Below are 27,311 nucleotides of genomic sequence, written 5' to 3'. Positions count from 1 at the left end.
TGCTGTATCAATCTACACAATTGTTGCCCGGTTATTTTGTTGCAGCTGGACTGCAGCAAATATTAGCTTCTTTTTCTCTTTGTCATTTTGATAACTATTTCTGTGCAAAAATGTTTTTATAATACAATATTTATTCCAGTTATAATTATGAACTTTCTTTGGGGATTGGAAGAATCATATTTTCAAAACTGACCCTTGTCCTTATTTCATAATTAAATAACTTTATTTATTTTATTTACTTATTTTTGCCAGAGATTGATTTAAGGAACCAATATATTTGGTATTGAGAAAGAGAAATCAAGAAATATCTTGTCTATGCTATATTCCCACATCATAGACAAGATATTTGGGTTCTCTTATTATAATGTCACTGAAAATTTGGGGATTTTGTTCTAGATTCAACTTTTCAGAGCTAAAATGCCCATCCTTGATGTTTTCTTACTTTGGTGGATACAGCTGGCCTTAAGCAACACTGGCACAGAAGCATCATTGTAGGTACTAAAACTGTGTTAACATATTCCTTCTCAGCATGCAGATACCAAGCCAGATACTTTGCTAGCTACTGAAGGATTCATTTTACCATATAGAGACAAATCTCAACTTTTCTACCCTTTTGTTTCTCATCTGGAGAACAAAATATTCGAATGAAAGGAGAAAAAGAAAGATAAGGCATCAGCAGTCTGGTTGTATGGCAGGGTTTGTGACATTAATATAAATGAAAAATCTAAGTCAGATTTGTCATGGAATAGTTGGGTAACAGCTACACAGAAGCAGTTAGAATTTGCCAAACAAAGAGAAGCAGTTAAGAGAGTTTATTGCGGGAAAATGGGTTCTGAGGGGGCAACGGGAACAGGAAGGTATCTGCCCATGGACTTAGAGGGGATCAGACCTTACATTTGCTTCTGAGCTTTTTGTTCGCCTTTGGTGGGCATTTGCTAGGAGTAGTTTAGGCTAAAGAAGAAGTGATTGACAGATTTCTGTGTCTTGTCCATAATGCTTATTGCATATGCATCAATTTCTCCTCCCTGGGATACATGAGATACAAGAAATATGTATGAGATCTTATGTAGGGGATTCTTTCTTTTAGTTTACTTAAGGTCAGACTTGGGTGTCTCTGTACATGCTCCCCAGGATGACAGGACAACATTTGAAAAACAAGATCTTGTTGTTTACACTTTGGGAAAGTTAGCTTCTCCAGTAACAGTATATAACAGCAACAGGGCTGGATGAAAGGGAGATCCTTAGGATCATACCAGCTCTGCTGATCAAGGCAAAGTTGCTCCTGGGGCCCTAATCTCTCATACCTCAAGATTTGAAGGAAAGACAATGATAAGTTAATTCTTAGACGTAGTGCTCTTTGATTGGTTTATATGATTGCCCATTGATTGGTTTGTACTGGAGGTATTGTAAATCATCCAACTCCACCATCTCCTTCACAAGAACCTCTTTCATCTTCATTACAAGTTGCAGAACTTAATAATGTCCGGGAAACCATCGGAAAGGGTTCAGAGTATAACAAGGCCCAAGGGGGTGTGGCCAGGCAGGGAACAGTTTGTTTTGGAGGTATAAATATGCCTTTTAGCTGGGAGGCATATTTTGGCTTTTGAGAAGTGCTTGTTGAGAATGATTAAAGGAAAAGACAACTGTAGGGGAATGAGTAAGGATTTCAGAGGCAGAATGAAATGACCTCCTAGTTTTGCTTCATAGTTGGACAAAGAAAAGATTGAAAGATTCCTTTGATTAGAGAAAACTGAGCTATGGTAGTGGCTGTGGCAAACAAGGATCTCATAGTTTCCTACACCTTTTGGTCACTTTGATTCTCTAGATGAGTCAAACACTGGGTCTGACTCCAACATTCAAAACTACTTTGATTGCATTCCTTTTCCTATCACTTAATTCATGTCACTCCAGTCTTTTTATAAATATCTTAAGGTCAGGAGGGCTTGTATTTGAGGAAAACCTAAATAAGTCTTCTAGCTTCACTTGCTTTTAGTTGATTTTAAAAAATCACTAATCAGCACACAACAGAGCAATATATTATTAGTCTACCACTAGCTTTGCTGTAGATGGAACCTCTGAGCATGATGATAATTGTTGCCTAGGTTACTTTTCAGGGACTCAAAAGTCTCTTCTGCTTAAAACACTGACTCTTCACTTGGGCCTGAGAAAGTGTCTAATGGGTGACAAAAATAGGGTGAAAATCTTTGCTTCTCTGCCTCTATACTGTATCTGTCTCCCTGTGGTACCTTAACCTTTGGGTCAGAATTCTGTTTAACTCTGCAGATAGACATGTTAATCATTTAAGGAATATTTGCCAGAGACTGGTAGTACAAGATCTATCTGCCCTAAATTTACTAATCTCTTTCTTCCCTGCTCAGGGCTGAAGATGCCAAGACAAATATAATCAAGATATTTTCAAGATGTATAGGGATATCGCAAACTTGCGATTACATGCATACCAACCACAATGTCCCACTCAAGACTTCCAGAGTACTGTTTGAGATCTCCAGTGGTCAGTCCTTCCCTAACCTAAGCCTTCTCCCTTCCTCCTTGCCTAAGGATGAAAGGAGCTTAAAATTTATGCTGAGCCAAAAAAAAATTTTCCCTCAGTAGGTTATTTCACCACCTTTTCATTTTGCTGGTATTCCAAATAAATCCTTTTCCTTGCTTCAATCCTTGTCCTTGACTTATTGGTCCTCTTTTAAATCAGCAAAAAATTTTAAAAGACTTAAAAAAAAGTAAACAGACTTTTCCTTTTTTTTTTTTTTTTTCTTGCTCTCATAGTATCCCCAGTGTTTACCAGAGTGACACTTATGGGACATTTCAAAAGTGTCTATGGAAAAGACTTCAAATTCCATCTAGTCACCTACATGTAATGGTTAATTTGAATTGTCAACTTGATAGGATTAAGAGATGCTGATGATTAAGAGGCTTCCAGGTGTGTCAGTGAGAGTATGTCTAGGAATGATTGGCATGTGGAGATCCTCCCTAAGTGTGGGCAGCACTGCCCAATAGAATGGTAGCTTGAGTGGAATAAAAGTTGGAAGAAAAAGGAAGCGGCAGAAGATGCAAGCTCAATTCTTCTTAAATGGGTTTTTGTTTGCTACCGTGATAGTCTGAAGATATTGCTTCTTCACTCTTCTAAATCAGACTGGGCCAGTGATTCTCCGGGGAGTTTCCAGAAGCTTTTGGTCTTGGACTAGGATAGCACCCTTGATCCCTCTTGTTCTGGGGCTTTAGCCTCTTAGACTGTGAAGCTACTGGTTCCACCTGCTCTCCAGCCTGCAGAAGGTCATTGTGGACTATACAGCTTCTGGTCACATAAGCCGATCTAGTAAATCCCCTTTTTATTATCATATTTTCTGTTGATTCTGCTCTTCTAGAGAACCCTGAATAATATACCACACAAAGATGGGGTGATGCGTATTAGGGGCATACACCTTCCAATACATCCTGGTTTCCTTCACACTAACTGTGAGTGTCATTATCTTCCCCAGAATTTTAATATTTTATTATGTCATTCTTGGATTATTGCAATTGCCTTTTAGCTATTTGTTTCCTTTCTTATCTTGCCTATCCAATTGATGTTTTAATGTCTTATTAAATTTTCTGAAACACAATTTTAATCACAATATTTTCCTACACAAAGAATAACTCCTCATTACTTATCATTGAAATGGCTCTAATCATTTAATTAGGTTTTCTTTTTTTAAATAAAATGGTGGTAATTGAATGAAACAATTCACAAAACTCCCATAGAACATCCTATATGGTTCCGTTTCACTTAAAAATTTTTCAGAATCGGGGATTTTTTAATATGTCTGGTTGATGGACTTGAGTGAGAAAATCGAGTCACATGATCTGACAAACTTTGTTTTGAAGATATGGATTATGGCAGAATAAGAGAACAGGTACCAAAGTGTCTGTGTCTTTGACCTGATGCTTCTGCTAGAGGAACACAAAAAGCTCCCCAGGGCAGGTGGTAGCCTCAGAAAGATAGCAGATGGTACGAATAGGCATAGCTTTCCCTGAGGCTAGGAAATCTGTGACATTCCATTTGACCACCACTTAATTAAGGCACACAATTTGAATGTTACATTATAAATATGACTGATTACAATTTGTATTTTATAAATATGGACTCAGTGATCATCACTCATCTCTATGTATTGGCTAAATGACTTCCCCCCACCCCCCGCCCTTGGGATTGAATGCAAGGCCTCCTGCATGCTAGGTAAGTGCTCTAAGACTGAGCAAAACCTCCAGTACCATTAAAAATTGCATCTTAATTTTAGAGAACAGAGTCAAGTCTCACTATCTTGCCCAGGCTGGCTCTGGAATACCTGGGCTCAAGCAATCCTGCCTCAGCGTCCTGGGTCTTTGGAGTCTACAGGCATATAACACCCATGTAACTGCCTGGCTTAAACAACTTTTTTTTTTAAGTAACAGAAAAGTATATAAGAGAATGTGAGTAAAGTCTTCTGTAATTTATATTGGAACTAAATCTCATAGAGCAACTACATAGCTTTCATTGGTAAAGGGAGAAAGCACAGAGGAATTTAGAATCAGCAAGACTTTTTTGTGTTTATTCTAAACTATCACCCTCTCAAGAGTGGGTAATACAAGTGTCCACTCCTTAAATTTCTATATTACAATAGAACACCTCCCTCGACCCCTGTTTTTTTTCATCTTCAGGCTCATAGAACAGATTACACATAGGGAACTCAGGGTCAAGGTCAGCATGACAGACTCTGACTCCAACCAACAGCATTATACTTACATTGATTTATTTTCCTGGAATCCCAAGTATGAGTGTCTATTTTAGTTCCAAATGGACTTACAATTGAACCCTTCATTTCTCCAAACCTACATGGAAGACTGAATGTGAAAAATATTTAGTGAGAGAACCACGGGTCAGGAAATGTAAAGTAACTTCGGAGAACTGCTGTGAGTTCAAGCGCCAACTCTTAACTAGCATTCTGATCTCTAACAAGTAAATGGTCTCTTTAAGTCTCAAGTCCCTAAACGCATCAAATGTAAATCCCAAGCCAGAAAGACATAGATTTTGAAGACTGAATGATATAATGTATAGGCAAATCCTTTGTAGACTTTAAAGCAGTACTGAGGTGTTGTCCCATTTTGTACTATTCTCTAATTTCGTGTATTTCTCTAAAGGATGGTTTCCATTTTTGTCCTCCCTGACATCTTTTATCTCCAAATGCTATGGGGCAAAAGTAAACATTATACAACTATATTGTCATACCTATCCAGAGTGATGTCTAAAGTCTATCCCTTTGCCAGTTATCATTGAGAAGTTTTCTTTTGAGAGTACGTGGCTCATAGACATGCTTTTAAGGTAGAGCCCTTGGGCTGTAGGAAAATTTAGAAAAAATAGATTTTCTAAAGTGGTATCTGGGAAAGGATGCTCTTTGCCCATGGGAGGCTTTCAGTATTTTGCTTTATTTGGTCACTTGTGGATAGCTGCTGAAGATGTATTTCTCTTCAGGAACAAACACAGCCAAAAGTGTGCAATCTTCAGAGAATAATTGGGAGATAAACCTGATGAAATTATGCAAATGTCACTCTTAGCCTCTTAATAATTGAACTATATTACATAATTTGCTATTTTTGTACGCTACATTTTTAATGACTGTTTAATTTCTGCTGTCTCATAGGTGCTCTGTTGCCCTTGACTAATCTCCTTCCGGAAGGAGGCACCAGAAGGCATCTCCAAATGTACTCATAACTTCATACTTTACAAGATTTTTTTCTCTTCTTTTTGCCATGATAGACTTAACTAGAACGGCCAAGGACAAAGAAAACTTCAATAAGAGCTACTAAATATTTCCCTTTTTAGAGTCTCTGACCAAAACTTCTTAATATTAATTAAAATTGGATGAATATACCATTGGAGAGGACAAAGTTGTCAGGAGCTTTGAACAAAGGAAACCGGATCTTACTTACCATGGTGTTTTCTTAAACACTGTGGTTAATGGACAATCTTGGCAGAGGCAAATACAGACTTATAATGGCAACCATCTAGCAATTACACGGGCTAGATACTATCCTCTGCCACCTATGTCCATTAACTTAGCTCATTAATATCTTCTAGGTAGGTACAATTATGGTCCATATAGAATAGAGACAAGTTAATGGAGAAATCAAGAAACATGACCACAACAAATGGATGGTAAGTGATAAATCTGGACTTCCCACTTGTACCTATCTCCATGGTCAGTGCTCAGAACCACATCTCTATGGATTTTATAATAAGTAAGTAAATAAGAGATTAAGAAGATTTGAGAGGATCTCATCTTTTTGCCAATCGGTGTCACTAATATTATGATGTTCCCAAAAAGCTCATGTGTGAAACAGTGCAATAATTTCCAGAGGTAAAATGATTAGATTATGAGAGGTGTAACATAATTAGTGGATTAATCCACTAACATGGATTAACTGGTTGGTAATTGTAGACAAATAGGGTGCAGCTGGAGGAGGTGGGTCCCTGAGGATGTGCCTTTGGGTTTATATTTTGTCGCTGGAGAGCAGAGCTCTCTCTGCTTCCTTGTTGCCATGTCCTAGCTGTTTTCCTCTGCCACATGCTTCTGCCTTGATGTTCTGCCTTACCTTGGGACCAAAGCAATGGAGTCAGCCACTTATGGAATAAGACCTTTGAAACTCTAAGCCACAAATAAACTTTTCCTCCTCTACATTGCTCTTGTCAAATCTTTTAGTTACAGCAATAAAAAAGCTGACTAAAACAACTAATTACTCCTGTTTTCAGACTCAAACCCACCTTACTGAGTCAATCCTGAGATAGGCAAGAAGTTTATCAACAGCTCAGCTGTAGTAGGCTCCAGAATGGTTTGTGCTGGTACAGACCCAGTGTCCCTCGGAGTGAGTCCCAAATGTCCATTCCATCCATCATAGTCTTAGCATTCCCCAATCTTGCTCTCCTGGCCCAGGCTGCTGAGTAAGCTTTCAACTTACTTCTCTAACCTACATGTTATATCCCTCAGATAGACTGCTCTGAATTCCATCAGCTCCTCTGTGCCCTTGGGTTCAACTTGGCTTTTCTCAGACATCTCAGGAGGAAAGGTGAGAAACCCAGTCTTTCTCCAAATGTCCTCCGACATTGACTGTAATTCTGTTATGAATAGCTTAGAATTTTTGCCACCAATGCTAGTCTTTAATTATCCTGGAGGTCTATGATACATTATCTCCATTTATCCCTGTTGACACCATCCAGCAAATAAAGCCATTAAGGGAACTCTTCTATAACTTAGTTTGAATTTTTTTATTCCATTTACTTTTTATTTTTCATTCCACCATCTTTGCTCTCAGCTTTTGTTAGAGCATGCCTCATGCCCTGGCCTGCCTGAATTAGGACATTATTCCCTTTATATGGGTTCTTCTGCCACAGGTATTGTCAATTCCCTGCAGGTAACTCAAGTTCTGCCACCTTAATTATCAGGACCAGCACAGGAAGGCCATGAAGGCAGTAGGTTATGGCATCCCGTGGGCTATTCTAGAAGCTTATCCTGCTCTGAATCTTGGCACCCTCACATTGTCCACATACCTTCACTCTCCTACTCTTCCCTTAGTTTTTCTCTCTCACACCATAGGGTCTATTTGATGACTTTAGTGACAATGGATTATTTAGATAAACAAATCAGTCAGTAAATTTTTGAGTTTTGATAGGCTATGAAGGACCCTTAGTGGAAAGTCCCAATGAAAGTATTTTAAAATTAGAAAAAAAATATTTGCAAGTGAAACAAATGTTACTTTCATTTCATTTATTTTATTGTGCATTATAGTAACATAAAATATTGGTGTTCATTTTGACATAATCATCCAAGAAAGAAATATAATTTGAAATATAATTCATATCTTTCACTTCTTACCGCCCCCTGTTCCCTGTTCTACTCTACAAGTCCACTTTTAAAAATTGTACTATGTTGTATAACTTTCAAAATTCTTTCCAGCATATTTTGGCAGATCACAAAATAAACCAAATTCTTTGAAGATCTTTCCTTCAAGCTCTTCCTTGAACTTGGGTGTAGCCTTGTTTTAGCCAATGAGATAATTATAATTGTGATACCAGCAGAAGCTTAAAAAGTACCTGTATACTGAGGTCTTCTACAGTCCTTTGGAACTCTGAGGCCATCAATGAATAAGGCCAGACCAACCTTCTGAAAGACAAGAAATATGTGAAGCAGAAATGAAGAGTTTCAGCTAAGACCCCTGGAGAACCAGCCTGCCATTTTTTATGCATGTGAATAAAGATGCCTTGGACCATCTAACCCTAGTCAAGCCATCTTCAGACTTAGAGACCAACTGTCCAAGCCCAGATCTAAAGAGCCCAACCAGTTAACCTGAAGAACCATGGAAAATAACTATAATTTGGTTTAAGCCATTTTGGCATGGTTTGTTGTATACCTCAAAGAGATGTCATCTGATGTAAGCCCCGTAATTGCCCTGAAGAAAAGACAAGTTAAATGACTTCACTAAGATGTTCAGCTTCTAAGAGGCAGAGCCAGGACTTTGACCCAGGTGGGCTCTCAACTTCTAAACCAGTGCAGGCTCCATTAAACTGTCTGCTTCTTAATCTGCTAAAGCAGCTTATGCTGAGATACTATGAAAACCCTACAGTGAAAAGGGCCTAAGGGATAATCTGGTTGTCTGTTTTCTGCTGCTATAACAGAACACTACAGACTGAATAATTTATGAAGAAATACATTTCTTATAGTTCTGATGCTGGCAAATCTAAGAGCATGGGACTGGCATCTGGTGAAGGCCTCCTGCTGTGTGATAACATGGCAGAAAGCATTACACGGCAAGAGAGTGGGAGTGTGCGAACTCAGCTCTCTCTCTCTCTCTCTCTCTCTCTCTCTCTCTCTCTCTCTCTCTCTCTCTCTCTCTTTGTCTTTTATAAAGTCACTAATGCCATCATTGGACCCCCACCTTCATGATTTAATCCAACCAAAATTACCAACCAAATATTTTGCCTATAAATGCCATCAACATCGGAATTTGAGTAAAAATTTCCAAGACACGAAGCCTAGGGACACTGTCAAACCATGTCATGGGTGCTCTTCTCTTGGAGGGAACCAGGGCTCAGGGATTTGATTTTTCAGCGCTTGGAAGATGCATAGCAGAGAGGATTATTCAGGTTTCCTCACTCTTGTTCTCATGTACTCTCTGCTTCACAGAGCTCTCCTCCTCTGCTTCAGAGCTAACAAAATTTAGTCTTACAGCAAGAAGAAAACATTCAGAAAGAATAAGCATGTGTTTGTGTAGTGCAAGATGCCACTTTTACAGCTACCAAATAACACTAGGAGACTGGCTGTCTCTTTACCAGCTTAGCAAAACCCTTTCTCAGAGAGTCCAAAAGACCTCATTCTCCACTGTTTAGCCACCTCTGATTAAAAGCCTGGTGTGAAGGGACTTCTGCAAAAGAGATGATTCTTTCCATAAAAGGAAGGGGAAGTGGATCCTTATTTTATTTTATTTTAATTATTTTGGTACCAGGGATTGAACACAGGGGCACTTAACCACTGAGCCACATTCCCAGTTTCTGTTTTAAAAATATATTTTATTTTGAGACAGGGCCTCACACTAAGCTGCTCAGTGTTACTAAATTGCTGAGGCTGGTTTTGAACTTGAGACCCTCCTGCCTTAACCTCTTGAGTTGTGGGGATTATAGGCATTTGCCACTGCACCCGGCTGGATCCTGATTTTAGACAAGTCACTCACACCCAGGGGCTGTTAGGTCTTAGATATTAGGTGTTCCCCAAAAGCTCATGTGTGAAACAAGGTAAAGGGGTTTAGAGTTAAAATGATTGGGTTACGAAAGTCTTATCTCAACGAGTACATTAATCCGATAATAGGGAGCTAATAGGGATTAACCGGGTGGTAACTGTAAACAGGTAGTGTGTGGCTAAAGTAGGTGGGTCACTGGGGGTATGCCTTTAGAATACAGATTTTGTCTGTGGGAAAGGGAGTCTTTCTCTGCTTCTTGGTGGCCATGTCCCGACCTGCTTTCCTCTGCCATACTCTTCTGCCGTAATGTTCTGCCTTACCTTGAACCCCAGACAAGGGAGCTGGCTATTCGTGGACAGAGTCCTCTGAAATGCAGAGCCTGAAAATAAACTTTTCTGCCTAAAATGGTTCTTGTCAGGTCTTTTGGTCACAGCAGTGAAAAAGCTGACTAAAATAGGGACACATAGAAGAACAGAACTTAGTTCTATTTTTGTCTCAGAGGACAGCTACCACTTCCATATCTCCATTTCTTTTCACTCCCATTAGATTCTTTCTTTACCAGTCTGTAGGTATTCAGCCACCCACCAAGGTTTGAGGTATAAGTGAAGCCTGTTTTAAAATCTTACCCGCACCCCTTATCCGAGCTTGGGCAAACACCTGAAATTGAAGCGAAAGATCAGGGGCAGGGTCTACAGTATGGGAAGCATTATAAACCAGCATTTTCCTCTGCTAATGTTGACTTACAGACCTTCCTTTTTTCAGGGCTAATACTTTAGTTGCATTGTTTCTACTCTGTAAAATATCTCTCGTTAGAGAACTGCTTGTGAGAAAATAATTAGGTATATAGACAAAAATAGAATACAGAGTAATGAGATTCTGCTGTACAATCCATGAAGATTTTTCACATGTGTAGTGGAGTGAGGGCAGAAGGAAGGTTGCTGGTGCTCAGGAAAGTGGGAGGTAGCATTGCTTTTTCTTCTTTATCAAATTGCAGTCCTCTGCTATTCCACTTTCTGCCTGAATTCCTACCTTCACTAAGCAATACTAATTAGGAAAATAGAATGTCTTATTGCTGCTAATATATATTTTTAAAAATTTCTCTTACATACAAAAGGGGGAAATGTTCTTGAACCTTAATGGTTTATATTTTTTCTAGAGTGTTTTTTTTTTTGTGTGTGTGTGTGTGTGTGTGTGTTGCCCCTTTCCAAGTCCTAGGAGCCTTACCTGGGTATCAGAAGCATAGCCAAAGGAGACAGGAGGACATTTCTGTGGGTGTGACCCTGAGAACACAGGCCGCAGGTGAAAAGCCTCCTTCTCTGTCACTGCTGAGGGTCAGAACAGAAGTGATACTGATGGCCTGATTTTTCAGCTCCACACATTTAAACCAGTCATTTTGTTGCAAAAGGTGAATTCATTTAAATAATAAAAAATTAAAAGCAGCATTATGTACATTTTTTTTCTTAAACAAGATACCATTAATTTGATGAAATATTAAATGAAGTGAGCGAACGGCCTCAGGGACACATCAGATGCCTGCTTTCATCCGGATTTTCTGAGTGGACAATAGCACTCATTGTCATATTAGGAAAATTGGGGAGAGAAAATAGATCTCATTTTCTATTCTTGTCCCTGCAGTGCTCAGAATCCTTGAGTAGCTTCTCACTTTTGCTCTGCATATCAAATGAAAATTGCTGGCCACAGCCTTCAAAATTTCACACCTGGCCTGCCTTTTCTGTCTGCTCTCCTGCCCTTTGGTACCCCAGCAGGAACCCTCTTCTGCAGCACAAGCAACTTCCCTGCAGGCTCTGTGGTCAGATGTTCCAATCTCCTTTTTTACCAAGAGCTCGGTCAGTCCGGGGGCTGTGCCCAGGTGTCTTGCATACAGTGGAGTCTCCTCATTGCTATGGATGCTCCTACCCAGGATCAGATATGCACTTTGTAAACATCCTGAAGATGATTTTGAGAATGGAAGGATGGGAGGTGACTTAGGGGGAAAATACACACAGGGTAGGAAAAGAGGGGAGGGTTTGCTTCTATACAAATTAAGAAGTTTGAGGACATATGATTTAGTGCCCAATTTAATATCAAAAGTGAAATGGGAAAAGAGCTATGCCTATATGCATCTATGAATTTTCATTTACTTATATTATCCACTCATTTTCCAAATTTATCACAAATTGAAATATTTTATCTTATTGTTATTATTACATTTAATACTAATTTTAAAACATTTAAAGGTTATTTATAGTGACCATAATTCATTTTTAGAAGCACAAATGTTATCTTCGGCTAATCAAATGAGGACATAGTCACACTATGGATATGATGGTCTTTTTCAGGCTATGAATATAAAATATTTGTAATTCACAAAGTTGCTACAAGAATTTGCTCCCTGCAGTTTCAATGCCCTAGTTTTCTCTAAAAGCTCCCCATATATTTTTCTAAATTAGACCCTAAAATAAGCAGTAGCCAAACAATTATGCCATAAAGTTGTATCTTACATTGACATAAGTTAATTGTAAAAATCTGAAAATACAGACATTATAAGGGGGAAAATTAAAATCACCACTAATCTTATTATTCCAAGGAAATTTACTGAATTCTTTGACTATTCTTTTAATCTTTTTCACTAGCATGCATATGTGATATGTATATGTGGGTGTGAATACCTCTATGTACATAATTAGTCTCAAAGTGTATTTCTAATTTGTATTCTTTTGTCATTCAATGTTACACCTTAAGCATTTTCTATTAACATTAGAATTTTTATAATAGCAAAATTTCAGTGGATATGTAATATTGCACTGTACACAGATAAGCTAACATTTTTCTGTTGATGACATTGTGGCAGAAACTGGTTACATGATCATCAATCCCATTCTCTCTCCTGAGTACAATACAGTATAGAACTTCTGGAGCTGCTGGCAGAGGGATGTCTGTTTCCTCCATGGACCTTGCAGGGGCCTCATGAGCAGGAACAAGCTGAGGCTTGTTCTTGAGACTCTCTGGGTGGTGTTGGTCTGGAGATGAGGTGGTTACCACTGCAGGGAAAGCGTGACATTTCTCCCTTGGCCTCTTTCCTGATGAACAACCACTTTATGCTGCTGGAATAAGAAAAACAAAGGCTGTTACTCTCAGGACACAGGTGAAGACCCACAGTGATGAAGGAAAGGGAATGGGGGAGACCTTCTTCCCATGTGGAGGGAGCCAGACCTGAAGAGGTCTCCTGCTGGGGGAAGGGAGGGTCTTTGAGAAAGCTCCACCCTACGACCAGGGTCACAAGGTCTGAGCTGGCCTGAGGTTGAACCAGGACAGCAATGCTTTCCCACTTTCTCTTCCTCACCCCACCAGGCAACAGGCAGCAAGAAGCAGAGGAAGGAACAAGAACACAGAGAGAGAGACATTCATGAAGGTGCAGGTGCACAGGGAAGCCTAAAGCTGAAGGTAGAACAGGAACATTGAAAAACCCTCTGGTCCCCTGACCCTAAACATAGATCACACAAGAGGAATCTGAGGAAGTGCTCTGAAAGTAACCTTAGTAACACCAAAATCAAGTTCAGTTCTTCACTAGACTGACAATCATCCACAGAAGTGGCCAGCAGAAGAAGAGGCATGACTTTCTAGGCATGAATAATATTTACCTGTCTTACATAGTGCTTCAGCCATGGTAGGATTTAGGCTTTTACTCCAAGTATTATGGGAAACCATTGAAGTCTTTTCAGTGTCATAAACTGACATATTTTAAAGGGCTTATTCTGATTCTGAATTGGAAATAGATAAAGGAGGGTGTAAGTGAGAGCAGGAGACCAGCCAGCAGGCTATTGTAGTAGTCCTGATGAGAGCTGTTTTTTCAACTTCTGACCTGTTTAGAAGAAGCCCATGAAGGTCATGAGACAAGTTCAGTGTCTGGGTCTATTTTGAAGGTAAAGCCAATAGGATTTGAAAATAGGTTTGGGATAAAGAGAGATGAAAGGATAACTTCAAGATCGGTGGCCTGAGCAACTGAAAGAGTGAGTTGAAATTTAATAAACTAGAGCATATTGGAGGAGGGACAGATTGAGAAAGTAAAAGCAGTTTTGGTTTGATCATGTTGAATATGAGATGCCTATTAGTCCTTACAGTGAAGCTAATAAGCAATTGAGGGCTTGACACGGAGTCCCAGGGAGACGAGCAGCCTGGACATGGAGATTTGGAAGATGTCAGCAATTAGGTGGTGCTTTAAAGCAGTGAGGCTGGATGATATTATGTAGGGATTAGTGTTAAGAGAGAGGAGAAAAAAGTTCAAAGGTTAGCTCCTGGATCTCTCCAACATTCACAGATAGGGGAGGTGAACAGTAAATAGCAAAGGAGATTGAGGAAGATAACCAAGAGAAAATGTCCTGAAATGCTACTGATACAGAGATGGGGATGGAATCATGTTTTATGGCATTAGTTCTTTTGTGATACATAGAGCTGTTTGTGATACATTTTACCTGTTTGTTGGTTTAATATAAAGATATTTTTGACATGGAAAAATTGTCAATTTTTGGTAATAAATTCCATTAAGTATTCTCTTTCTAGTTTTTTCATTGATTTTTAATTTAAAGTAGACTTTTTCACATAGAAATTTTAAAAAATAACAATTTGTTCTAGTTTTCTACAATTTTTAAAATTATAAATATAGTGTTAATTTCTACATAAAAGGATCTATCACAATCTATTAACAGTCTCATAATGTTGAATATTTATATCAGATTTTTGTTTGCATGAGAAACATCACAATACGTATCTTCTCATTTGAACATTTTTCTACATTTTTAAGATATCTTCTGGGAATATGTTTACATGTAAAAATGTTTAGCCCACAATATTATGTTAAAAGTATAACATTGGAAACAGTTATTCTTTTAAATATGAAAATTAAGAAATTTATTCATAAATTCAACAGATTTTTTTAATGTACCTCATTTTAGATCTGTATTTTCCAGGAACTGTTCTAGATTCAAGTGCTAAATTAGCAAACAAACAGAAAAAAAAAAAATCGCTACCCAGATGGAACTTAAATTTTATCTGGAAGAGATAGACAATAAACAAAAGTTGTAATAAACAAGTAAATTCTATAGTATAATTGATTGTCATTATATGCTATAATAATTACAAAACATAAAAATCATTCAGTATGACATATTGGTTATAATAAATAAGTAAATGTTATAGTAGAAGATCATGTGCTATAGAAAGAAATAAAGCAGAGTAAGGGAGATTGAGTGACAGTAGGAAGGCAGTGGCTGCAGTCTAGATGAGGCCATCAGAGGAGACCTCAGCCAGATGCCATTGCTGAACAGCTAAAAGGAGGCTAAGGAGGTGAAGGAGTTAGCCATGTGCAGGAGGATGGCTCCCGGCAGAGAGAGCAGTTGATGTTAAGGGCTTTCGGGAGATCATGTCTGGTATGTTTGACAATATGAAGAGGTCAGTGTAGCCGGAGCAGAGCGAATGAAAGGAGATATGGCTGAAAAGGTAATGAGAAGCCAGATCATTTAGGGCTTTGTAGACAGTTGTACAGACTTTGCTTTTACTCTGAATGACACTAGGAGCCACTGTAAGTTTTTTTTTTAACAGAGAACAGACACAGTTCCTTTTATACTTTAAAAGGATCAATCTGTGTGGAGAGAGGACAATAAAGAATAAAGGTTGGAAACAGGGAAGTCAGCAGGATGTGTTTGTGTTAATCCTGGTGAGAGAAAGAGCAAGTTGGACTGGTTTGGACTAAAGTAGTTGTAGTAGATGAGCTAAGAAATGAATGTCAGATTACCCCAGAGGAAAAAAGACTGGTTCGCAGGTGGCTCAGATATATATATGAGAGAAAGTGGGGAAACAAGGATAACTCTAAATTCTGAGGCCTAAACAGCCAAAAGACTCAGACTGACATTAACTGAGGTGAGAAGGCTGGTTGGGACTGATGAAGTTGACAAGTTAGACATCCAATGTGGTGGTTTAGTAGGCAATTGTACAAGTGAACATGTAAGTATGGGCAGAAGAGAGAGCCAAGCTGCAGATACATACGTTGAACTCAACAGTACAAGTTTGGATGAAAGCATCAAGAAAGGAAGTTTAGGTAGACAATAGAAGAGGTTCCAGAACTGAGCTATTGGGCCACTCTAAGAGTATGAGTTCAGGGAAAAGGAACAGAGAGACTGAGACAGAGCAGTCAGAAAAGGAGGAGGACATCCAGGTGAGAGTTTGTTACCCTGGTAACTAAGTGAAGAAAATGTTTCTAAGAGGAAGAAGGGAGAGGTTCAACTGCATTAAATTAGTATTTTTCTCATATTTTTTGCTTTAAGGGAAAATTATTTCTTACAATTGGAATGTACAAATCTCTTAGAAACAAAGTATATTTTATTTTTAACAACTTTTTTTTAACATACGATTTATTTTTATTTTTATTTTTAACAATTTTTTAAATTTTATTTTTTTAGTTATAGGTGGACACAATGTCTTTATTTTACTTTATATGGTGCTGAGGATTGAACCCAGTGCCTCACACATGCTAGGCACACACTCCACCTCTGAGCCACAACCCCAGCTCCAAAGTGTATTTTATTAATAGAGATTTTTTTAAATGTGAAATTAAGGAAAGTTAAAGATATTATTCTCCAAGGGGAAAGTAAATTATATAATCTTGTTTGTCAAAACACTTGATTAATTTTTGGTTCCTTTGATTAATTTTTGTTAACCAAAGCCTTTCTCTAAAATAAGCATTCCCAATTTGGTCTTCTGAAATTTTTAAGAGTTCATGGTATATATTAAAGAAATCATCCCAAAATATGATTGTTAAAAAATAATTCTCCTTGAGCTTATTATATTTCTGCATGTCTTTGAGCAAAAACACATACTCCTTTATTCCAGAATATTTTTTCAAGCATGTCTGTACTGCAGACAGTCTTAGAAGATGGAGACAGTGTCTCCTTCCAGAAGAAAATATAGGTTTGTGTACTGTACAATATAACAAATATAATGTCTCTGGGACAAATGCTTTAGCAATCCATCATAAGGGAGAGAGATATTCTAAGCTTGAGTTCCTCAGCTGTGATGTGAATTTCCTGTGTGCACAACATCCACTTGGGGTTATATGCACTTTATGTTATCCTCATGAAACTTCAGGAGAAAAGAAAACCAATGTGAATATAAAGCTACTTCTACCTATTGTGTCGTGAATAACAGAACATTTGTTTCTAACCCGGGAGTCTTGTGTCTTCTAAAGGGTCAATGGTGCAGTGGTAGACTAACTTTTTAGCTTGAAATAGTAAAATCTTAGCTTCTTCACAACTGTCACAGAAACTTGAGATTTTTTAATATAGAAATTTTATTTAAATCTTTTTAGCCCTCAACAAATTGACACATAATATTTTATAGACAAGATCCTACACTTAGATGAAATTATATACATGTCAACGTCCCCTACACACAATAATAAGGGTTTAATATGACTAATGATTATAGTGGTGAGTATATTAAAAAGAGACAAAGAATGTGTATTAGTTTACTAGAAGCTGTCATAACAAAATACTACAGTCATGGTAGCTTAAACAACAGAATTTTTTTCCTCATGGTTCTAGAGACTGGTAGTCCAAGATCATGTTGTTAAAGGGTTTGGTTGCCTTTGAGGCCTTTCTCCCTGAATTGCAGATGGCTGCCTGCTTACTGTGTCTGCATGTAGTTTCCCCTCTGCTTTTGTCTTTATCTCGTCTTCTCGTGAGGACACCTGTCATATCGTATTAGGGCCATTTGAACTCATTTTACCTTAATTACCTCTTTAAAGCCCCTATCTCCAAATACAATCACATTCTGAGGTATTGAGGGTTGAACTTCAACAAATGTATTTTTGGAGTGACACAATTCACTCCATAACTCAAGGGAATAAAAAAAGCCAATAAGTTGAATTTTCATAAATTATTTCTGGATAAACACTTTTTATGGTTGGGGGACATATCTGCTTTTAGTATTTACTTGAGTCATCTTTATTTAGCACCTCTTTCAATCGCAAACTGCAGACATGTTAATTAAATATAGAACAGAACTATCAATCACCATGATAATGGTGTGGGTTGAAGGGATAGGCAGAGGTAAGGAAAAACTAGAAAAAGTGATTATGCTCTTTATACAAGTTTAATGTGGCATACAAACACACAGGAAATACAAGTTCTTTCTTTTAGTCCTTTAACTTCATTAACTTCAGATACCAGTATATATACCATTATATATCATGGCTGATAATTTAATACAGGATATAAGTCTTTCAAACTACTGGGATGAGTGTAAAGTATTTCATTTTATTATGATTCTCTTCTCCCTGAGACTACATACATGCTTTTTGTGACTCTGAGATTCTGTCATGGTTGAGGATTTTGGTAATTGGTTTGAACAGTTGGATGTTGGCAGTCTCTTTGCTTATTCAGGAGAAGCTTTAACCCAACTTGAATGGGCCAGTAGAAGCTTGCCCTTTTGTTTGTAAATAGTGATGTATGTTGGGAGAGATGGTAGTTTGATAGGATCCTGAACTGTCCCAGTGTAGTCTGTTTGCAACTAAAAATTCGGTACTAAGTTGGTCTGCAGCTCTCTTGGGTGGTGAATCAAGTGAAGTTCAAGACTTTTGAAAGAGTACCTCTTTTTATGGAGTTCTTAATGAGAACTTGACTCTACTTTTGAGTGGCTTTGTTGTTAAAAGATTTCTTGAAAACAAAGGAAAATTGAGAAAACTCATTTTATGGTTAGGAAAAGAGGCTGCCTTCTAGATCCCGTTAGTCTCACAGTTTCTTCACTTACTAAGAACCCCTGAGTGCCAGTACCTTGTGTGTGCTAGGTAAGTGCTCTGCCACAGAGCTGCATCCCCAGCCTTTGTAAAAATTTTGTTTTGGGACTGGGTCTCTCTAAGTTGCGCAAATTTGCAATCCTCTTGCCTGAGTCTCCTTAATAGCTGGGATTACACATGTGGGCCGCCACTGGGCTTGCCTTATATAGCTTTTTGTCCCCATTTCCTACATTACTCCCTTTTTTTGTGTGTAGCAGTATTTTCCAGCGAGAGATTTAATTTTCTTTTGTCTATATTTTACAACTATTTTCTTCATGGTTATCATGGGTATTACATTTAATGTTTTAAAGTTATAGCATTTTAATGTGAGTTATAGTGGTTTAATTTCAATAACATACAAAAGCTGCTCCAATATACTTCCACTCTCAAACTTACCAGTTATCATTGTTACAAAATTATATTTTATTTTGTATTATATTTTGAGCCCTAAACCTAATCAATAACTTTTTTTTTACTTTGAAAGAAGAATCAGTATTCCACAAATTCATGATGAGAGAATACTATTGCCCGAGCATAATAACTGTGACTGACATAACAATTTTAAAATAAGTAACAAAATTCTCTCAACACCTAATCAACAACTTTTTAAAACAATACACTAGTATGTAATCTGTGTAGAAAACAAACTGTGGAGTTCCAGACCAATATTGCAATAATACTAGATTTTAGACTAATGACTATTTTTTAAATGTATTAGTCTCTTAAATCACTTAGAAAAGAAGAAATTTCAATAACAAGGATAGCTTTTATAATGCCTATGTAATTTACATTCACTGAAATCTTTGTATGTTCATATGACTTTGAGTTAATGTCTATAATTCTTTCATTTAAACCTTTAACTTTTCTTACAGGGCAGGTTTTGTGGTAACTAACTCCCTCAAGTTTTATCTGGGATCTGGGAATATCTTCATTTCTGTTTGTCTGTCTGTCTCTGTCTCTCTCTCTCTCTGTGTCTCTCCTCTGTGTGTGTGGTGGTGGGGGGGTTTGAAACCAGGAGCAATCTACAGTGAGCTCATTCCCAGCCCCTTTTGTATTTTATTCTGAAACAGGGTCTCCTTAAGTTGTCCAGAGTGGCCTCCAACTGGCAATCCTCCTGTCTTGACTTCCTGAGTGAGAATTATTGGAGCCCAGCTTTTCCCTCATGTTTGAAGGACAGTTTGACTAATATATATATATATATATATATATAAGAATCTTTGTTGGAAATTTAAATTTTTTGTTTTAATTTTAGCACTTTGCATAGATTAATAAGTCTGCTGCCATTGAAGTATCTGATGAGAAATTTTCAGATAATAATCCTGAGAATTCCTTGTATGCGATGAGTCACTTCTCTTTTGATGCTTTTAGCATCCTCTGTCTTTGGCTTTTGACTATTTGTTTATTATGTGTCTTGGCATGGGTCTCTGAGTTCATCCTTTAAAGTGCATTGAGCTTCTTGAATGTTTATATCCATGTCTTTCCTCAAACTTATGAAGTTTTGGGTCATTATATACTTTTTAAAATCTCTCTATTTTTTTTCTTGCTCCCGAGAATCCACACAATACATTTATTGGTGCACTTGATGACTCTGCTCACTTTTCTGTAATCATTTTTCTTTGTGTTCTTCGGACCCAATAATTTCAATTTGTCCTAGCTTCAAGTTTGCTGAGCTTTTCTTCTGCCTGCTCAAACTGCCTTAAAAATCTTTCATTATTATGGTTAATTGATTTGTTTTTTTATTCTATTTTAAAGGCCTTTATTGATCCTTTCTACCATTTTGATTGTTCTACACTCTCAAATTCCCAACTGCATATTTAAAAATCTGTTTAAGACACATATAAATCTTTCTTGTGTCATTCAGTAGCCCTTTCTTCATCCTTTCTCCAGAACCCAATTAAAAAATTGACATTCCTATCTTGTTCCTATATATCCCTTTTAACCTGTGATAGTTTCTATTTTCCACCCATTATTAAAAATAAAATCCTACATTGAATAACTTTTTGATATGTTGTGCTATTGCCTTAAGCAGCCCCAGGGCACTTGAAACAAAATAAAATCTTCCCACTGAGTTAATCTGTATGCAGAAACGATCTGTGGTGAAAACCAGGTATTTGGGTTTGGAAGGTCTTTTGTTTTCACTGTGCCTGATGATTCTGCATCCAGCTGACTACATGTCCCTGATCCCAAGATATAACATTTGACACTTAACCTATAAGATGCTTGAGAACCTGGAATACCATTTTTTTTCCTGTTTTCATATCTTTATTTAACCTCCACATCTTTCCATGATCAGAAAGTGTAATACAATACGAATAACATTCCATGGGACAACTCAAGTTGCTGCTGTTATTTTTACATCCTAGGTGTCTCAAAGGAATGGAAAGCAAAACTGTCTCCCTGTGGTCCTAAATTATGGGTCTTTGTACTCTGTAAGACATAAAAGCCCATTTTAAAGTTATGTGCCTGGACATTCCTCAAGGAACTTGAGGTAGATCAGGAGATTGACCTTAGCAGTTCACTCACAAAAGGAAGGTATTGCTGTGACGTCTGCAACATGCTGCCTGGTTATCTGGGATAGGAATTATTTACTTTTTGCCAGTTGGTTATTTAAAATGTATAACCTAATAGCTAGACTGTGGAACCAATCTAGATGCCCTTCAATGGATGAATGGATAAAAAAAAATGTGGCATATATACACAACGGAATATTACTCAGCACTAAAAAATAACAAGATCATGGCATTTGCAGGGAAATGGATGGCATTAGAGCAGATTATGCTAAGTGAAGTTAGCCAATCCCTAAAAAACAAATGCCAAATTTTTTCTCTGATATAAGGGGGGTGACTCAAAATGGGATAGGGAGGAAGAGCATAAGAAGAAGATTACCTCTAGATAGGGAAGAGAGGTGGGAGGGAAAGGGAGGGAGGGTGAAGGGGAATTGCACAGAAGATGGAAGGAGACCCTCATCATTATACAGAATACATGTATGATGAAGTGAGAATAAATAAAAAAAAGAAGTGTGTCACATTAGATTGGGTAGAGAGAAGTGATAGGAGGGGAGTAGAAGGGAAGGGGGGAAAGGAAGGACAGCAGAATAAAATAGACATTATTATTGCTGTGTGTATATACGTGACTACATGACCAATGTAATTCTGCAACCTGTACACTCAGAAAAATTAGAAATTATATCCCATCTGATTCAAATATATGATATGCCAAGATTCATTGTATTGTCATGTGTAACTAATTAAAACAAATAAAATAAAATATATAACCTACATTTAAAAAATATTTAAAGCTATTTACAATAAAACACCTACATGTAGAATTGTTTTGATTAAAAAGGCAAAGAGTGAAAGTTGGTACGATGTGGTTAGATGGAATTTGGCAATCTTGATCAAAACTTTAAATATATATTACTTTTGATCCAGAAATTCTATCTCAAAGAATTGAGCCTATGTCAATACTTGCATGATTAAAAAGGATTTATTTTTATTCATATGTATGTAACATTATTTTACAATAGCAAACAATTAATGATATATTAAATAAACACATATAGGTGAATAGTTAAGTGCATATGGTATGACCAATTTAAAGAATGAAGTAGGTCTATATGTATTAATTTAGAATGTTGTCTATAGACTGGGGGAGAAAGCAACTTGCAGAATTGTATTTGTAGTAAGCTCTTATGCATAAGCAATGAAGAATATGGATATTGCATTTATATACTGGCATGTTTGTGTGTATATATGCAGGTGGATTTAGAAAGGTAGAACAAAATTATTAGTTCTAGCTAATTCTGGGTAAGAGAAACCAAGTTGAAGATAGACTTTAACTTTTATTTCTCAACTTTTCAACATTTTCTTAACTGGCATTTTCTACCTTGGTTAATTGAGTATATTTTTTAAAGAGTTAAAGACTGATAGCATGCTATTGAGAGAAAGGGGGAAATGTTTATGTTGGAAACCAAGAACAGGTTAATTGTAAGAATTGAACAGAGACTTTAACACAAAGCCTTATGAAAAAAAAAGATAAAAAGACACAGCTAATGCAGTCAATAATTGTTTATTGATGAACAAAAATAAATAAGTATTAGGGAGAAAAAGAATATATAATATTATTTAATAATAAAAATGAATCCTTTTCAATTATGCAAGTATTGACATAGGCTCAATTTCTTGAGGTGGAATTTCTGGATCAAAAGTAATATACATTTAAAATTTTTCCTAACAATAAATTTTAAAAGAATCTTGTCAAAAGGATCTACATATGTACAACATTGAGGAACATAATGGAAGTTCTTCCGTAATAATCTTAGGAAGCAATAGACAAAATAATCTTTATCACTTATTAAATCAGTTCTGTGGCTGATTATATTTTCCAGAGATAACTGCCAAATGGTGGTATGTCAACATCATATTGACTTTTCATCAAAAGTTAGAATCTCTGATCCCTTCCCAGGAAAATGGATGGGTTTTATAATTGCCTTGAACTGTAGAACATGGTAGATATGATACTGCACAACTACAGATGCTGGTTCATGAAAGGCAACCTGGCTTCTCTCTTATTCTCTCTTAGATCACTCATCCTGGGGAAGGCTAGTCATCATGCTATGAAGACACTTCGCCCACCAGGAGGCCCACAGGATCTGAGGTCCATGGCTGGGAGCCAGCACTACTTTTTATAAGCCCTGTGTCTGAGCTGTCGTGGAAGTGGGTGCTGAAATATCACTTCAAACTTCGGTGACTGCAGCCCCAGCCAAATGTGGTTGTGACCGCTTGAGAGATCCAACATGGGACTGCCCAGAGGAGAACCTTCTGAATTCTTGATCTATAGAACCTAGGAGAGATAGTCAACAACTATTGTTTGAAACCATATCTCTTTAGATGATTTTATGCAACTATAATAACTAGGTTAAAAATAAATTTAAAGGTGAAACAGCTTAGTAGAGACATTCTCAAGGCAGTCAAACAGTCATTTGTTCAAAATATGGTGTTTTCAGGTGTCTTATCTTAGTACAAGGAGAGAACCTACAGAACTTGGAGACAATTAACACAACATTTATTTGAAACACAGTTTTCCAGGAGTAAAAAAAATGGAAATTTCAAGAATGAGCTCTCTTTCAAATATCTGATGTATAGATTTTCTGGGATGTTGTCTAAGAAAAGAGATACACATGTTTCAGATACTAGATGGGATTAGGGCAGGGTCAGTATCCTGCAATAAACATTAAAGAGCCTGAGCCCATCATGAACCCTGCATTTCTTTCTCTACATTTTCTTTACTTGGCTAATGAGTACATAATAAATATAAAAGTCTAAATAGACTCTATCTGTAATAAAGTCCAACTCTATTTTTGATATTTGACTGCTAATAACTTACAAGTTCCATTTCTCCCATCACTATCCATATAAACCAATAAGAAAGTCCATGAGTTCTCTCTGGCACTGGCAGGAAGTTCAAATTATGTAGGGCTTAGTTTCCCAAGAAAAGCCACCCACTCTGAAAACCAGACTACCAGCTCTGGCCATTTTTCAGGCTGCTTAACCCATTTGCAGACAAGCTTCAGTACTTACCCTGTTTTCCCCAGAAAGCATCAGTGTATGAATAAGGAATCTCTTCATACCATTATATATATATAAAACATCATCACTCTTGACAATGGAACCAAATTTGTGTGGTGGTAGGATATGCATCCAGTTTCTATAGGCACTTCTATATACTGTCATGGTATGACTGCAAAGTTTTGTACCTCTCATTCCTTATTTCTTGCCCAGTTGTGTATTCTGCTGATTGTACCTTAGTCACACCATCACCAATGACAACTACAGATTACACATGGGGATGTGTTCCTCAGTGGGATTACCACTAGTTCACATCATGTTGACAGTAGCAATTTTTCCGGTGTTGGGGACATGGCTGATTCTTCATTGTTATTTTGAAAATATCAAAATGTTGGGGAAAATATGCCAATTTATAATGTTTATTATTTTTGCCATCAAGGTATGTTTATGCAACTTTCAACATTTCTTTTCTCCATTCTCAATCTCTCTTATGAGCTTCCACCTCTGCCAAAGATTATTGTTCAAAAATAGAAAGAAAACTGTTCAATATAAAATTTAAAAACTCATTATTATATTTTACATGTAAGTAGTTCCCAAGCATATAATTGATTCATTGCCTATATAGTAGGAAGAAAGAATTTTATTTTTCCCATCTTGCATATGTTGAAAATTAAGTTCCACTTATTACAAAGCTGTATCAAATTTTAATCCATTACTCTTTTCATTATTCAATGCTGCATGCTTTGGTACCTTAGAATCTTTCCCACATGGAGGTCAGCCTGACACATCCAACTGATAGGATATCGTGTTACTCCACATACATAAAATATTTGCGTATTTAACAGGAATATTGGGTACTTTTATGTAAAATGAATAGTTAGTAGTAAAAATCTAGACCACTTGCAGTGTGATGTCATTTCCAGGTATAACAGAGTTGAAGGAATCTCTGCATTTAAAATTGATTTATTCCTAAGATTACAAAAAGCTAAAAACAGACTTTCACATGTTCTTTCATACCTTTGGTAGCAGGGTGGACTGTTACCAGGAAAGAAAAGCCACTGGTAAAGTCATTATAAAATAACCCTAAGGAAAGTCAGTGCAAGAAGGGACCCGAACACACCTCCAGCCCAGATCCTCACTTGGGGACAAGGAGGCTGAAGCTGGGGAGCTGGGGAAGAGAGCTTGACCAGATCTCACAGTTAGCTGGCAGGAGAACTAAAGCTCGGAGATGGGTGTCACTGCTTACATTTCATCAGAATGTTTTTAACGAATACATTTTTACCTAAATCCAGAATAAATTCCCACCCCGTGAAGTGCTTGTATAAATAGGATTTGAAAATAATAATGGTGTTAATGAAAATCAGTCTCTGCCAAGAAGTGCCAAACTATTACTTTTGGTACCTGTGTATATTAACCTAAAAAAGTACATTCCCTAGCAGAGGATTTGCAAATTATAGAGTTCAAACACCATTCATTGTCTGAACAGGAACACTGAGCGCTATTTTGGGTCTTGCTTGTGGGTGGGTTGCATATTTCAATTAGTGAAGCAGCAAGTGGTCATTGAGCACTGTGTGTGCCGGGGCCAGGCAAAATCTCATGAAGGATGCTAAGAAGGGTCCTGCCCACCAGGAGCCTCTAATGTGGTTAGGAGGCACAAAATTAACGCCCACGGAATAATTAGGAACCATTGAATACAACACTGAATAGTACTGACTCAAACTTCAATGGCTGAAATCTGCATGTTCATTGCTCTTCTACCCCCATTAATACAACCACAACTTTAGCTGGAGCCAATCAATAAGCAAAATGGGAAAATATCTACAATCTCTTGCATTGGTCACGTGGCATGTGTGAGAACAAGATTACTGATCTTAGTAAATTCAGAACTGGCTCTTTGCCAAGTCCAGCTTTGTATATTTGAGTCATCCTTCCTCCCTCCACCCCTAGTAACTTAAGAGTTCTCTAAATGTATCCAAGGTAAAAAGTTTCAGCTTGTTCATACATTTCACAACTGGCTTATTCCTTTGAATCTGACCTCTTACTTTTTCCCTCTTGGTTCCTGACTTGCTCTTCTATTAGAGTCTTTGTGCTGTTCTTCTTGTACTGATAGAGGTTTCTTCAGCAGATACAGTTTACATTGACCCTTTGGATTAAGTCTGCTCTTCACTTGGGGTAATAAAAATATCAGACCCATTCAAGTCTCTAGCATGTCACCAAAATGCTTCCTTGTAGGGCTAGAATTTCCTTGCAAAAGATTTCTGAAATATTCACTTATTTCTTCATATATTAATTTATCAAAAATTTTGAGGAGTTTCTAAACTAGGAACTATGCTAGATGTCAGAGCTATAGAATCATTGAAGCAAGGTTCTGTGTTTGAGCTTTGAAAACACATTCTGGAATGTTGGCCCAGATTGGGAGTAGTGTGTTTGTGTGGGAGGGTGTGAATGTGTGTGCTGGGGATGGGAGTGGGATGGGTGTCAGTAAAGGCTTCTGAGAAGAGCTGACCCAAGAAATAATGTCTGCTAAAATTGTTGAGTGGCCATGAAGATCTCATCTTCTCACAGGCTCTGGAGGCCCACACACATCTTTGTATTTGCAGATGAGTCACTTCACTCTTGTTATTTCAGTTGAACTGTTTGTGGGTAGGTGCAGGGTTAACAGGCATGACCCGACTAAATGTTAGCAAAATCAATACATTTATGAAAAATGCCTTGCATTTTGCTGAAAGCATCTGAGAAAACATCAAGGAATACTAATTCCTACTAGAGCCAGCATCTATGAAGAAGGAAAAAAGAAATTTTAAAAGATGCAGAAGTGGTGAGCAGGTATCTGCACTTCCTCCTGGAGGAAAACTAGGGTGACTGTAGTGCTCACCTCCTTTGCATCCCTTTTCACGGGGAGTACAGGCTTGTGCTGCCTCTTGTGAAATAACTGAAAACAGTTGCCTTTGATATAATTTCCAGTTTTCACTCTTTATGACAGAAGGCTAAATTCTCCTTTTGTTTCTCCATCATGTCTGGTGGTACAAATCCTTCCTTTAAAACAAGCCTTCCAGAAAGCCTGTGGTGTTAGGCAGAATAATGCTCCCGCAAAGAAACCAATGCCCATGTCCTATCCTCTGGAACCTGAGAATGTGTTAATTTCCATGGCAAAA

The sequence above is a fragment of the Urocitellus parryii genome, chromosome 8 (assembly GCF_045843805.1).
Source record: "Urocitellus parryii isolate mUroPar1 chromosome 8, mUroPar1.hap1, whole genome shotgun sequence".
In the NCBI taxonomy this organism is placed as follows: Eukaryota; Metazoa; Chordata; class Mammalia; order Rodentia; family Sciuridae; genus Urocitellus; species Urocitellus parryii.
Note: the sequence above shows the minus strand (reverse complement) of the source record.